Here is a 12,650-nt window from a genome sequence, read left to right as displayed (position 1 = left end):
ACTTACAAGATCAGTGTTATTTAGAGTACAAGCAGGTTCTTCAGAAACATTAAATGTAAGTAGCCTTACGTACGGTATTGTAATTACTGTATGTACTGAATAACCACTGTATCGATAGAAGATTATACCGTACAGTATACGTAAGCATAAATGGCATTTTCTTGGTCATTTTCGAAAATCCAAACAATTTGAAAATCCGAACTACCTCTGGTCCCAATTAGTTCGGATTTTCGACTTCCCACTGCATATGCTGCAGACATGTTACAGCAAGTACGATTACTAGCATCAGACCAATAAATAGTTTTTAAACTATATTTTCCTGTTTTTACCAATATTTCCGAACAAATGATTTTTTCTAATGGTTTCAAAATTTCCTGAATTTTACACAGAACAAGGAAGATATCTCTATGAAATATATATATGATTTAACATAATAAGTAAAATGATTCTGTGATTAACTAAAATGATGATTCTGATGATAACCAAATTTTCCTTTTTTTCCCAGCTCGGGAAAACCGTAAAAAAATGTTTTACCCAAAATTTCCGTTTTTTTCACAGGCCTTCACAACACTAATCTGAACACACAGTGCATCGAACACTCCTAACAATGGCGCATGTTAACACCACGACTTCGGCAAGTACAACTGCAGTGACCACATGACCATTGCCACTGGACCTTGGCACAATGGAAGCGTTGCATTGTCTGATGAATCCCGATATCTTCATCATGACGATGTGAGGGTGCGAATCAGTAGTGTTCCAAGGGAACAGCTCCTTGACATCTGTACTGCGGGACGGACACAAGCTGGCTGCGGCTTAATTATTATCTGGGGAACATTCAGGTGAGCATCCGTGTGTCTAATGGAGCTCAGGCAAGGCACCATGACGGCCAAGGCGTATCGCACGCCTGCTTGCAGACTACGTACACCCCTTCATGACGGCCATGTTTCCCATCGGTAGTGGCATTTTTCGACAAGATAATGCACCATGTCACAAGGCCAGGAGTGTGATGGAGTGGTTCGAGGAATACAGGAGCAAGTTCTAAATGGTGTGTTGGCCTCCAAACTCTCCGGATCTGAACCCAACCGATCACATCTTGGATGAGATTAAACGTGACGTGAGGGCGCATCGCCCCCTTCGCGGAATTTACAGGAATTAGATTACCTGTGTGTGCATATCTTGTGCCAACTCTCTCCAGCGACCCACCGAGGAACATTGTGACCATGCCAAGACGCGTTGCCGTTGTTATTCGTGCCAAAAGGTGGACATACTAACAATTAGGTAGGTAGTCATAAAGGTCTGGCTGATGTGTGTGAATATTTTAACTCGTATATTTTCTCTCGACTCGAATTTCGAGACGTCTCGACACGAATTCGAGTCGAGTCGAGACATAAACTTATTTTCGAGTCGAGACAACATTTTCTCGAGACGAGTCGGGACAGGCCTCAATCTCGACTCGACTCGCCTTGTACTCATCCCTATCTACCACTGAGCTAATGCTGCCCCTTTTACCATGTTTAAATCTTAATACATAGCTGAATTAGTAAACAATAGTATTTAACAATAAAACATGGCTAACTGACAATATAATATTGGTATAGTCAAGATGTTCTATTGGTCCCCAATCGGCTTCATTTGTACTCAAGCAGAAAATTTCCCCTAACCGCCCTCATAAATAGTCTAAATAAGCCATAAATGGCCAGGTGATACGTTGTTGCCATCGCTAAACTTATATTATCGATGGATACATTATGTAATAATAATAATACTAAGAATAAGAGTAATATTACTAACACAACAATCATTAAAGGAATTCAATATAATAGTATGGACAAGGACGGATTTCTGGGGGTGGCAAACGAAGATTGTATTTTTTCCTCATCTGGGTTTTGCGGCACTGATGCTTTGCGCGGGGAGGAGCAGGAAAGGGCCGAACCAGTTAACATGTTTGGTTCGTACAAGCGTTATCGTTATGGAAGTTACACAATATTAACAATATGCTATAGGCCTATTTAGAAACAAATTATTCACTTCTCTTTTCATCACAATATATCCAAATTGAATTCAAATTAAATGAAATATTTCAGTTTAACGTTCTATAATTATGCCCTTCAAGCTAAAGGAGACGAAAAAAAGATGCAACGAAAACTAAAATAACGAAAAATCTAGATAAATCTGTCTTTCTGCGAAGACTAATGAAGAATCATTAAGCAGAGGGTGAAAATTGCAACATCGCTTTCTTTTTCAGCAGATTAACTGGAAGGCCACCCTCAATTGGAAGAACTTGTTGAATTATCCCTCTCATGTAACAAATAAACATGTGCCTTATCCTCTACCTGAGTTTCCGAGTAATGTTACGTACAGGAAGAAGAATATTTTGATTCGTCGATAAAAATTGCTCTGGATATAATTACGTACAACAAATTGCTTTAGTAGCCTAAGCGAATGTTATAACTGTTATTAACACTACAAAAATTGTAAATAAATAATTTAAGTTCATTAGGAACATTTTATAGTAATACATGAAAGAAATGAAATGAAAGCTTTAAGTTTTACGTCCCACGTATATATTGGTTATCCAGATACTGGAGCAAATCTCTCCTTTTAAGGATGGCAGACGTTTAATTGAACTGTAATCACGCTGTATTACGGGCTTCTGGTACTGTTGTGTTGCCAAATTAGGCCTTAAATGTGTTGAAAATCCGTATATTTTGCTTATTTATAGTGTAAATTAGGCACCATTGTAAGATATAATTTAATTAAATTTTGATATCAAACTCCTATCAAATTTGATTACCCCTTTAATCAAACACCTATTAATTTATTCAATCAAAGATGATTTCCTAGAATTAATTTAATCGCGTCTGATCATACGTGACGTCATTACCTTATAGAAGTGTTTAATTACCTTACGCACAATTATTCTTGGCGACAAAAATTCGTTTTCTGGTTGGTCGTTTTTATTTCTTCAGCGGGAATGTTTCATATACGAAACAGTAGATTCCGTGTTTCCAAATCTTATGCTTGACGGTAAACTATGATGTAATAGAATATCAGCTACTTTTAAAAAAATAATAATTTAATGAATTTGATTTTATAATTTAAAAAATAGACAAAATATCGTGCCTTTAATGTGATAACTTATACTCTTGCGGATAAAATATATATGTGTTCTTCCTTTATCTTATACAGAATACACATACTTTTGTATTAAGTACCTTATATGATTATTTATATGTAATAGTACAGGATGTAGAAATAAAATGCAGGGATGTAAGTTTTAAAAATATATTGAAAGAATAAAAAATGTGTATATATAATAAAAAATAAAGGAATATAAAGTAAAAAGTCTTTTTTAAATAAGTAAAAGATATATATAAAATATTTATTGATTGTACATCGATCTATACTTGATTATATACATACGTTTTTACTGGATTGGGAATCATCAAAATAATTTAGGATTTGTAATATGCTATTTACAGTATACTATATTAAAATTCTATTTACAATATACATATTATAAAAACTATTTACAATATAATATATGGAAACTATTTACAATAATATACAAATATATAATGTGACTTAAAATACAATATGCAAAATATGAAAATACTATTTAAAATATAAATTACTGGAAAAGATGTTTACATCTACAGCCGTAGATCTTATTGTCTGAGGGGTTGTGAAAAACTGAAAGAATTTGATAACATAACATACCCGGGAATAACATGACAAAGTGTATAAATGTTACGTGTTTCCTTTTCATTCATACAATTATTTACATTTTCCTCATTCATTCATTTTATTTAGAGTTTCTATATGTTTATTTTATTACAAATGAACAAAATATATTAAATATTTACACCACATTCACACATTTGCCAACTATTAGGCGCGGTACCTAAAGGGTAATGTCCTGTGGTCGATCGTGCTGTTAGGATTTAATAGTCGTCTTTTGTTGACTACCTTTTGATGAGTTTTTGTTTCAGGACGTGAAATGATGACAATTCCCTGACTACGGGTAATCCTACCTGGGATGTTTATCATTTTTCTTTCAATTTATCCGCGAACCAGGTTATAGAAATGTTCAAAATTAATTTCCTCATGTGTTCTATAAACCAGTGATTCCCCGAATCTTACAAACATAATCAAGTTTACCCGTCCCAATTTCTTTCAACCTATACGCACAATTTTTTGCCCCAGACCTATAAATTTCTCTACTTCCTAACCATCTTTTACTTCGTCGGTTAGTTCACCCAAGTAGGGCGCTAATGTAAGTAGAGATTTCTCATCACGGCGTTGTACGAACACGATACTATCAGTATCACAATACAACACCTTATCACACCCTACAGTTGTCAGCAAGTCATACAATTTTAACCGCGCCCATATCGTAATGAACACCGCAAGAACAACGTTTGAGATTTTCCAAAACTTATTCCAATTTTCTTTATTATGATGCGTAAGAATAAGATGTTTATCACCGACGGGCAATATGTTTTAAACCTTATATTGCGGTGCCCATAAATAACTCAAAAATTTTTCCTGTGTGTCAACAATTACAAATTGCGACAAGTAATTTCATTTCTTTGTCCCCATTTACCATATAACGAATTGAGAACTATTTTAGCAATATACCTCAAACCAGGGTTCAATCCAATGTTATTCTCCATTAACTCTATGCCTTCATACAGGTAATAATCTGTTATGTATTTTTGTTAGTCTTCTTTGGTTTGACATGAGGCAGGAAATTCTGAAGATTCCTGCTTCATTTGGAGGAAAGAACTCACGTAGTCGCGGAACAAACTACGCGAATTACGATGCTTTGAGCCGAACAGTTCGAATTCCCATACTTCAATAATCTGAAGAATTTTATATCCAGTGCTTTATGAAATTCTGGGGTACAATACGTGTCTGTTAAGGCAAGCTTGGCGTCGCAATGCATGCAGTCATTGATATCTTCCTCCATACATGTGCGACATAAGCCAAACATAAGTTGACCGGTACACGTATACGGGAGGGTCGGAAATATAGATCTTTTGGAGGCAAGATAGTACACTTCACTAACCCATTGATACTTCCCACATCTGGAAATTCCGGCCCCTTGTATATTTTTGGTTTACCTACAGGCATCGGTTTACGTGCCATTACCCAAGGATACAATGATGTTACATGATAATAAGCAATGAACTCATCGGAAGTACATTCCTACAAAGCATTGAAACACTCGTTCCGACCACCATGAAAACCGTCCTTGGGTACAAGGTGATCAACAAGATTGTTATATTGAGTTTTAATCAATAGTTGCAAAATTTTGTCATTCTTCACCATGTAACGCCCCTATATAATTTGACTAGAATTGTAATACTATTGTAACTCACAAAATACTTCTTGTAACAATAATTGTAGTTTGCAACCCTGTAGAAACATCATGCTCGCGTTCGCGCGCAGGGAATTCTGGGTAACCTGCAAGAAGATGGAAGTATAGTAGGTTGTAGTGATATTTACACGTCAACCCATTTTCGGTGTATCTTTGTTCATGGTGCTCATCTGCGTTTCAGAAAATGGTTTAACTCACGTTGTGTTATATAGAACATTTTACGCTAGTTAGTCTTTGTGATCAACATAAATTGAAGCAGTATTTGAATGGTGTTGGGACGTATGCCTTCTCTTTATTCTACCACGTGAGTCGGCATTTGTGGAAAGTTTTCATGTTCTGTATAGTGGCTTCGTAGCAGCATATTCTCTCATACGGTGTGCTATTTGTGGAGTGAATTTGTCATTATGTCAGTAGAAGCACACAAATTCAGTTTGCAGCATAAACTAAGTCTCAATATGCATAGTTAAGCTTCTGTTAGCGGCCCCCCAACCCATCCACGTCGTCAATGAAGTAACACAATGATTGAATATTCTATCTGCCTTCATCATTAGCCTACTTCAATTTTGTTCTCAACTATGGAAGTCCGTAGATCTTATTGTCAATATAACAGTGACAAGCTAATTTTTGTGAATGTGTCCTTAGGAAGCAGTCAACGCAACATGTCTAGTGACCAGTCAGTATTGATATATTTTCTTCATACCATTATGAAAAACATGACTTCATCTTACAGCAGCTTATGCTTATGTAACCGTATAATCAATCTGAACAGCTCAGTCTATTTACGTAGTGTAAAAGCAAAGATGAAGCAAGATGTCGTTTAAGTGAGATATGGCTTCGCGCCTTGGATGTATGCAGTTCCATGCCATTGAATTTACTCAGACACGTTTCCTCTGGCGTTTCTTCAATGTGTTAGTTAAAGTAGCCAGTCTTGATTTTGTTTTGATGACCCAATATTTTGTACTGACTACACATGTTACGCATGTGGATCACATTAAACCACCGTGTAGCCACCCTGTCATTTGAATTGCCCAGTACTGTCCAGGAAGTGGAGGTGTCACCGGCTTCTCCCTGACCGGAGAGGGTTTTTCACAATGAGGACATTTTCCAGCAAACAGATTTCAGTTATGGGTAATCAAGAGGATCAACATCGTAATAGTGATTCGTCAATTTGTCCAAGATCAGTATATTATGTGTGTGAGTGATGCATTAGTTCGTGTGTCTCGTGCAATTATTCTTCTCTCCTAAAGTGTTGCTCATTTGTGCAGCAAGTGCATCTAGTAAAATAATAGTGAAATATATCTATCTAATGTCTGCAAGTAGGGTAAGTACCCAAAAGAATAAGCGCGTGCCCTCGCAGCTGGCCAGTAATTCTGCTTCGTACAGAATTCATCGTCATTTCTAATGATTCATTTTCATTTCGAGTACGTATTGCACCCATTTGTGGATTTGCACGTACATTATTTAAATATTGTCTTTGCAGATAATTATTTTTAACTCACAGAAGTTTTAATTGTGTTATAAACATCTCATGAGTAAGATGATGTGCATGGTTAATAATTGTAGTTCGAGATCATTATTGTTAAGCCACACGCGCGTTTCCGCCATTTAAAGTTTGCTTGGCCATCTAGCACAAGTTGGTTCAGTTTGTGGTTCTCTTGGGTTATCCTAGCTATTTTACAGCTAATTCAATTCTCTGCGGAAGTCATGTTGTTCCCTCTCCAGTTCTCTTTTCTTAGTTTCCGTCCCAAGATATCCTTGCCGCCTTCTAGGTCTACTGTAGATTGATTACATGGGTCTACATTATAGTATGTCACAATGTCGTTATAGCCATATTTGGCAAATTTGTCCACAGCGTGTCCACCTTAGGGAATCCTACGTTTATTGTGAGTGGCATTAATGTGACATGATGTTTCTTTTAAAAAAGGGTTAATTTGGCTTTTAATATTAAGTCAGCCATGTATGATGTTTAATGATAACAATGTCCTGTCCAATCCTATGTCCACCCGACTAGTCGTGGTTCTTAAAGTGCTCGAGCTATTTTGTTGAAGTACATACTAAAGCCATGGTAAACTTATCAACATAACGTTCTATTATTTTATGTGTGTGTTTGTTTTTTGTATATTCAGTTACCTATGCAGCACGTTTAGCTTTCTTAATATATAGTATGAGTCTGTTTTGTTGCATGACTGCGCAAGTTCAAAAGTCACAGGAATTTTATTTTATTCGATTCTAGTCTCAATGTAAGAAAACAATATTATTCAATTTCTACGTGCATAATGCTCATTAAACAATTTTACTTGTGGAAATATATATATATATATATATATATATATATATATATATATATATATATATATATATATAGTCAAATAAAATGTTGCAACCCATATAATCCCACTTTTTGTATTTAAAGAAACCAAACCACACGGGTGTATCTTTGGTGATTAAGTTTTTCTTGGTTTATTATCAGGTAAGGAAATCATGACACAAGAAAAGGGCTGCTCTCTGTGCACTCGTAGAGTGTACAGGCGGCAGTCTCGCTTAGGTTGGATTCGTTTACCGTTGTATTTTCGTTTTTTTTAATTTTTCGCATTCTTAGGATTTCTTAGCTGCAGGTTTATCCTGTAGCTGCTTTTTGTGTGTTGTGTTTAACTTTATTCCTGTGTTCCCAGCAGTTCACAGGTGGCAACCCCTTTCGTATAACTATTAACTCGGTGCTCCGGCACTGGGCGTCAAGCTTAGCCGTAGCCTTCCAGGGATTGGGGCCCTCTGGGGCGCTACAACCATGTGATCCCAATCGCATTCCCACAGTTCAACGAGATTAACACCTCGTTCATTGAGGTAATTAGCTTTTATGATGGTCTTTTCGTAGGGGTCTTGTAGGGATGTGCTATGCTTAGAGGTAGAATCGAGATTGACGTGGCGCAACGCTATAAAACAACGCTTACACTCATGGAAAAAAACATTCATGAAATTCGTAAACTATTTGTTTTGCTATCATAACCATCGACTTTATATTTAATATTTACCGATACACCTTTTCAATTCATTCCTTAAATGTTCAATTCTATTATCTTTGCTACGTTCCAGATACCGTAACCAATACAAAGCCTTCAATTTTGCCGGTCACGATAATCGAACTCGTAAGGCGGAATAATTGGAATGACCTCTTTTGATGAATATAAGGACAAATAAGTTAGTATTGTCAAACTTGCAATCGTAGGGGAGGAGATAAAATACTGGATGCGCTTCGTTCTCTCCTCGATTAAGTTCGAAAATTTAATCACAGCCTCTGCAAGAATCTTAACATCGTTCCTACAGTATTCCATCATCTCGTACTGGAGATCATACTCCTGGCCGCTTAAAGCACGTTCTTGGTGCCAGCAATTAACTGTCCACGTTCTTTCGGGCTGAGACTGTTTGCATCAAAATACTCTAAAGACGGAATTTTTCCTACATAATTTTGATTTTCGGATGTATTAAAGAAATATGGGAAATATCCCTTCCGCAAATTGCCAGACAAACCTGACGTTTCCGGGAGTTTAGACGATTTAACTCCCATATACAAATATGTATCGCGGAAATAGATTTTGTTACATAGTCTCATTTCTACAACTTTTTGGCCCGTCATTATTACATCTGGTACGAGATGATGTTTTTCTATTAAGGTTCTTGCACAGAACTGCATGTCATAGTTACTTCCATTACAACAAAGTACTATGATCTTTTTGAACATTGGCCGACTTATTAGCAGGTAGCTAATAAATCCGTCAATATTCTGGAAATCAAACTTACGGGATCCACATTTATTTCCACACGCAAAGCATAGATTTTCCAACTTGTTGTCTGCATTTATGGCAAATATTAATACAGCTCACGAAATTCAGGTAATGTGCCCGTTCTCCCCGTTCATTCTTGGGTAATAACATCGTCTCCACGTGAAAGACGATGTACAAAAGGTGTCGACATGCTCAACCTTGCAAGTCTGAACAAAAGAAGTATGTTCACCATCAACATGCATGTAGCATGATTTTCAAAAATGTTCACCATATTTGTGTTTAGGTTTCCTGTTTCGTATATGGAAAATATCACCACATCTGGGGCAAACTCTCTTTAATTCACACATTGTCTTGCCGCGTGCAATTACGTTTTTATGATTGGTAAAACACTCATGTCAAGGAAACAATCGTGAACAATTATTATACTCGCGTTTAATACTGTAATCACAAACATCATGATATTTCTCTTACATAGGGCATTTATATTCACACTTGTGATACTGTGCTTCATTATACCCTTGAAGGCAGAACCGACAATATCCTTTTTGTCCAAAAGAGTGCTGATATTGATGATCAGCTCGTAATGACCTTTTCTGTACAATATTAAGATTTGTTTGGCTGCATGAATTCCCCGATAATTATATTACACTCCCGATTAATTTTGTTTTTCTTCTAGATGGCAATTTGATATTCGGGGGTTAGTTCGTTTTGGATTTTTTCCATCAGCACTATTACAACCATTTTGATGCTTAATGATAACATCAGTATCATCGCACAAATCATTTGCCTACTTTAATAATCGCTCAGTGTGATTTTTCAACTTGTATAATTGTCTAGAATTTTGATCATCCCTAACTTTCCCAACAATAATAGCCTTGGGAAGACAATAGATATTTTTCCATCGGAATCGTACACTTTTCCCAATAAGATACATAATCCGCATACTTAGCCGATCCAAGAGTTCGACTCCTTCCCTTACATGGATTAGCAATGTGCATCTAAAAATCCACCTTCCAAAAAAGAAAATGTTCATGAATGTTTTCGATGGTATGGAACAATATATCGGGGTTCAATTCCATTTTTGGAGGCCATGTCTTGTATACCGGTTTGTTTAATTTAGACGCAGAACTTTCAATAGTAATACCGATATACATATCATCATCGACGTCATCTAGCGTATGCTCTTGTACATATTCAAATAATGAGCGAATATATGCTTGCGGGTCATCGATTCTAATAGTGCGCATACGCTCAATGGTAACTTCCTTTCCACGTAGACCAAAATAAGAATAGTGCTTAGTTCTACTATTGACAATGCGAAAGTAATCCCCTTTTGCCTGCACCATACAATGCGGGTTCCAGTGTAGAACATGTATTATGTTCTAGTGCAGAACACGTACAAGCCCCCGAAAGAACACCCAATAACTCGTCGGAATCATCATCAGTTAAGCCCGTAGTCTTCACTGGAAACACAAATTCCCTAAATTTTTCACGTGCTACTTCCAGCATATTGTCTTGATGAAAGATGCCCACACGATACAAATTAACAATTTATTTTGCAGACCTCCAACTCTTCAATACAATAGCCGGTACACAGCCAAAATGCAAGAATACCGCCTGCAGTAGCTTGCATATGATACAGTGTTTACCCTCACACCCGTAGCATGGCATTGCGTCAGCATTCCTGACGTAAAAAACACTTCTGCATTATCATAGCCCCGTGCGTCCTGGGTCGCCAACATGGTGGAAATAACATTGCGCGCTTCCATTGTTCAGTCTTCAAGCAAAATTTAAATAAAATACGTAGTTTAATTTCCATTAGAACTTTTCTAAATATTCTTACACAGCTTTGAACTAATGATATGATTAAAGTTGCCGTGCTTCAAATCTACAACTTAATTTTTCAATTTACCGAAGATACTGTTTACCTTTATCGGCGAGTCCATCAGTACTTCTCGCTAACAACAATTCACAATGTCCCAACACTGATTCAACTGATGATCACAACACGAAGAGTACAATCAGGAACGTTTTCACCGTACAAATCCTAGTGCTATACTCATTGACCTTGCAACTTTGCCTATGTTATATAGACGTAGATATTATAAATTCCGAGAATTCTATCCAATTCCAGGAATTCTACGTGAAGTTTTCCGAAGGGTGCTGAAGATTCCCGATACTTTCTAAAATAGTAGCCCTATACTAACACTGTTTACCAAAATATGGTTAAATGTTTTTCGACAAATCCTACAATAGACCCTGATAGCTGTAACTCCTGTAAGTTTTTCAGTTGACCGAAATGAATTTTCGGCAAATCCACTCAGTTTCTGATTGAACTAAACGACGAAGTCCCGTAAGTTTTATCTGGCAGTTGTTTTACAATCGCAACACGCAACGTGCAAACAGGAACGTCTTTACTTTATCACTGCTTCTTATATAGTGTGTGCCGCGGGATGCTGCACGTTATTTATATTTTCGGAAAAACGTCATCTTGTACACAAATGCATTTAGATTTTGAAATCTCGTACCCAGTCGAATTAAATCATGTATTAACGAAAAATTTTTTTAAAGTAATTACTAATAGTACTATTTTACAAACATGTATTATTTAAAGTATATTAAATTGCGGTGATTTCATACTACATTTTCGAATATTTCCGACTGAATCTTTCCGAACATTACACAACATTTAATTTTCACTGACAGTATTATTTTAATTTGTTCGTATGCTAAAGGATACTACGTAGAACATCTATAATGTAAACTTAGAGGAATAACATTCCAAAAGAATAAAAAATAGCCATCATTTCAAAGTAGCGTGAACAATATAGCAATAGGAATAACGAAGTAGTAGTAAACAGAAACAATTTAAAAATTAACATAGTAAACAAAAATAGCAGAGATGAAATAATTTAGCAACAAAGAAATAAGAAAAATAAAAGGTTAGAAAAAGGTTTGGAACAGCTTATGAAAAAAGCATAACATCAGAATTTTATTAGACAAACAATATAAATCAATAGAGATTTAAAAAATATACAAAAGTTAATCCAAATAAGAAATGTAAAGTTAGGTTAGGAAAAAGCATAATTAATTAAGCAAAATTGTATAGAAATAGCAGATTTTAAAAGATAATTAGTTAACGCAGTTTTATTCAGCAAATGTTCATTAAAATATAACATACGGTTAGAATGAAAGGGTTATAGTTACATAATTACAAAATATAGTTAAAGAAAAATAGCAATCAATAGAAAAAACATAGTCCAGCAAAGAAATTTAATTATTAGGAATAGCATAGAAAAAATAGCAGAGAATAAGTTTCCTTAAAATCAAATAAGAAAAAAAGAAAGGTTAAAAACAGTTACTTTAAAACATTATTTATCAGTTCACAATTGTTTTAAACTAATTTTTATTACGTTCACACAGTGCTCTGAACTTGCAAAAGCAAATAATCTAATTTAAATAAATAACACGAAAGAACAACAAAT

Source organism: Thermobia domestica, chromosome 7 (genome assembly GCF_964235325.1).
Source record: "Thermobia domestica chromosome 7, izTheDome1.hap1.1, whole genome shotgun sequence".
In the NCBI taxonomy this organism is placed as follows: domain Eukaryota; kingdom Metazoa; phylum Arthropoda; class Insecta; order Zygentoma; family Lepismatidae; genus Thermobia; species Thermobia domestica.
Note: the sequence above shows the minus strand (reverse complement) of the source record.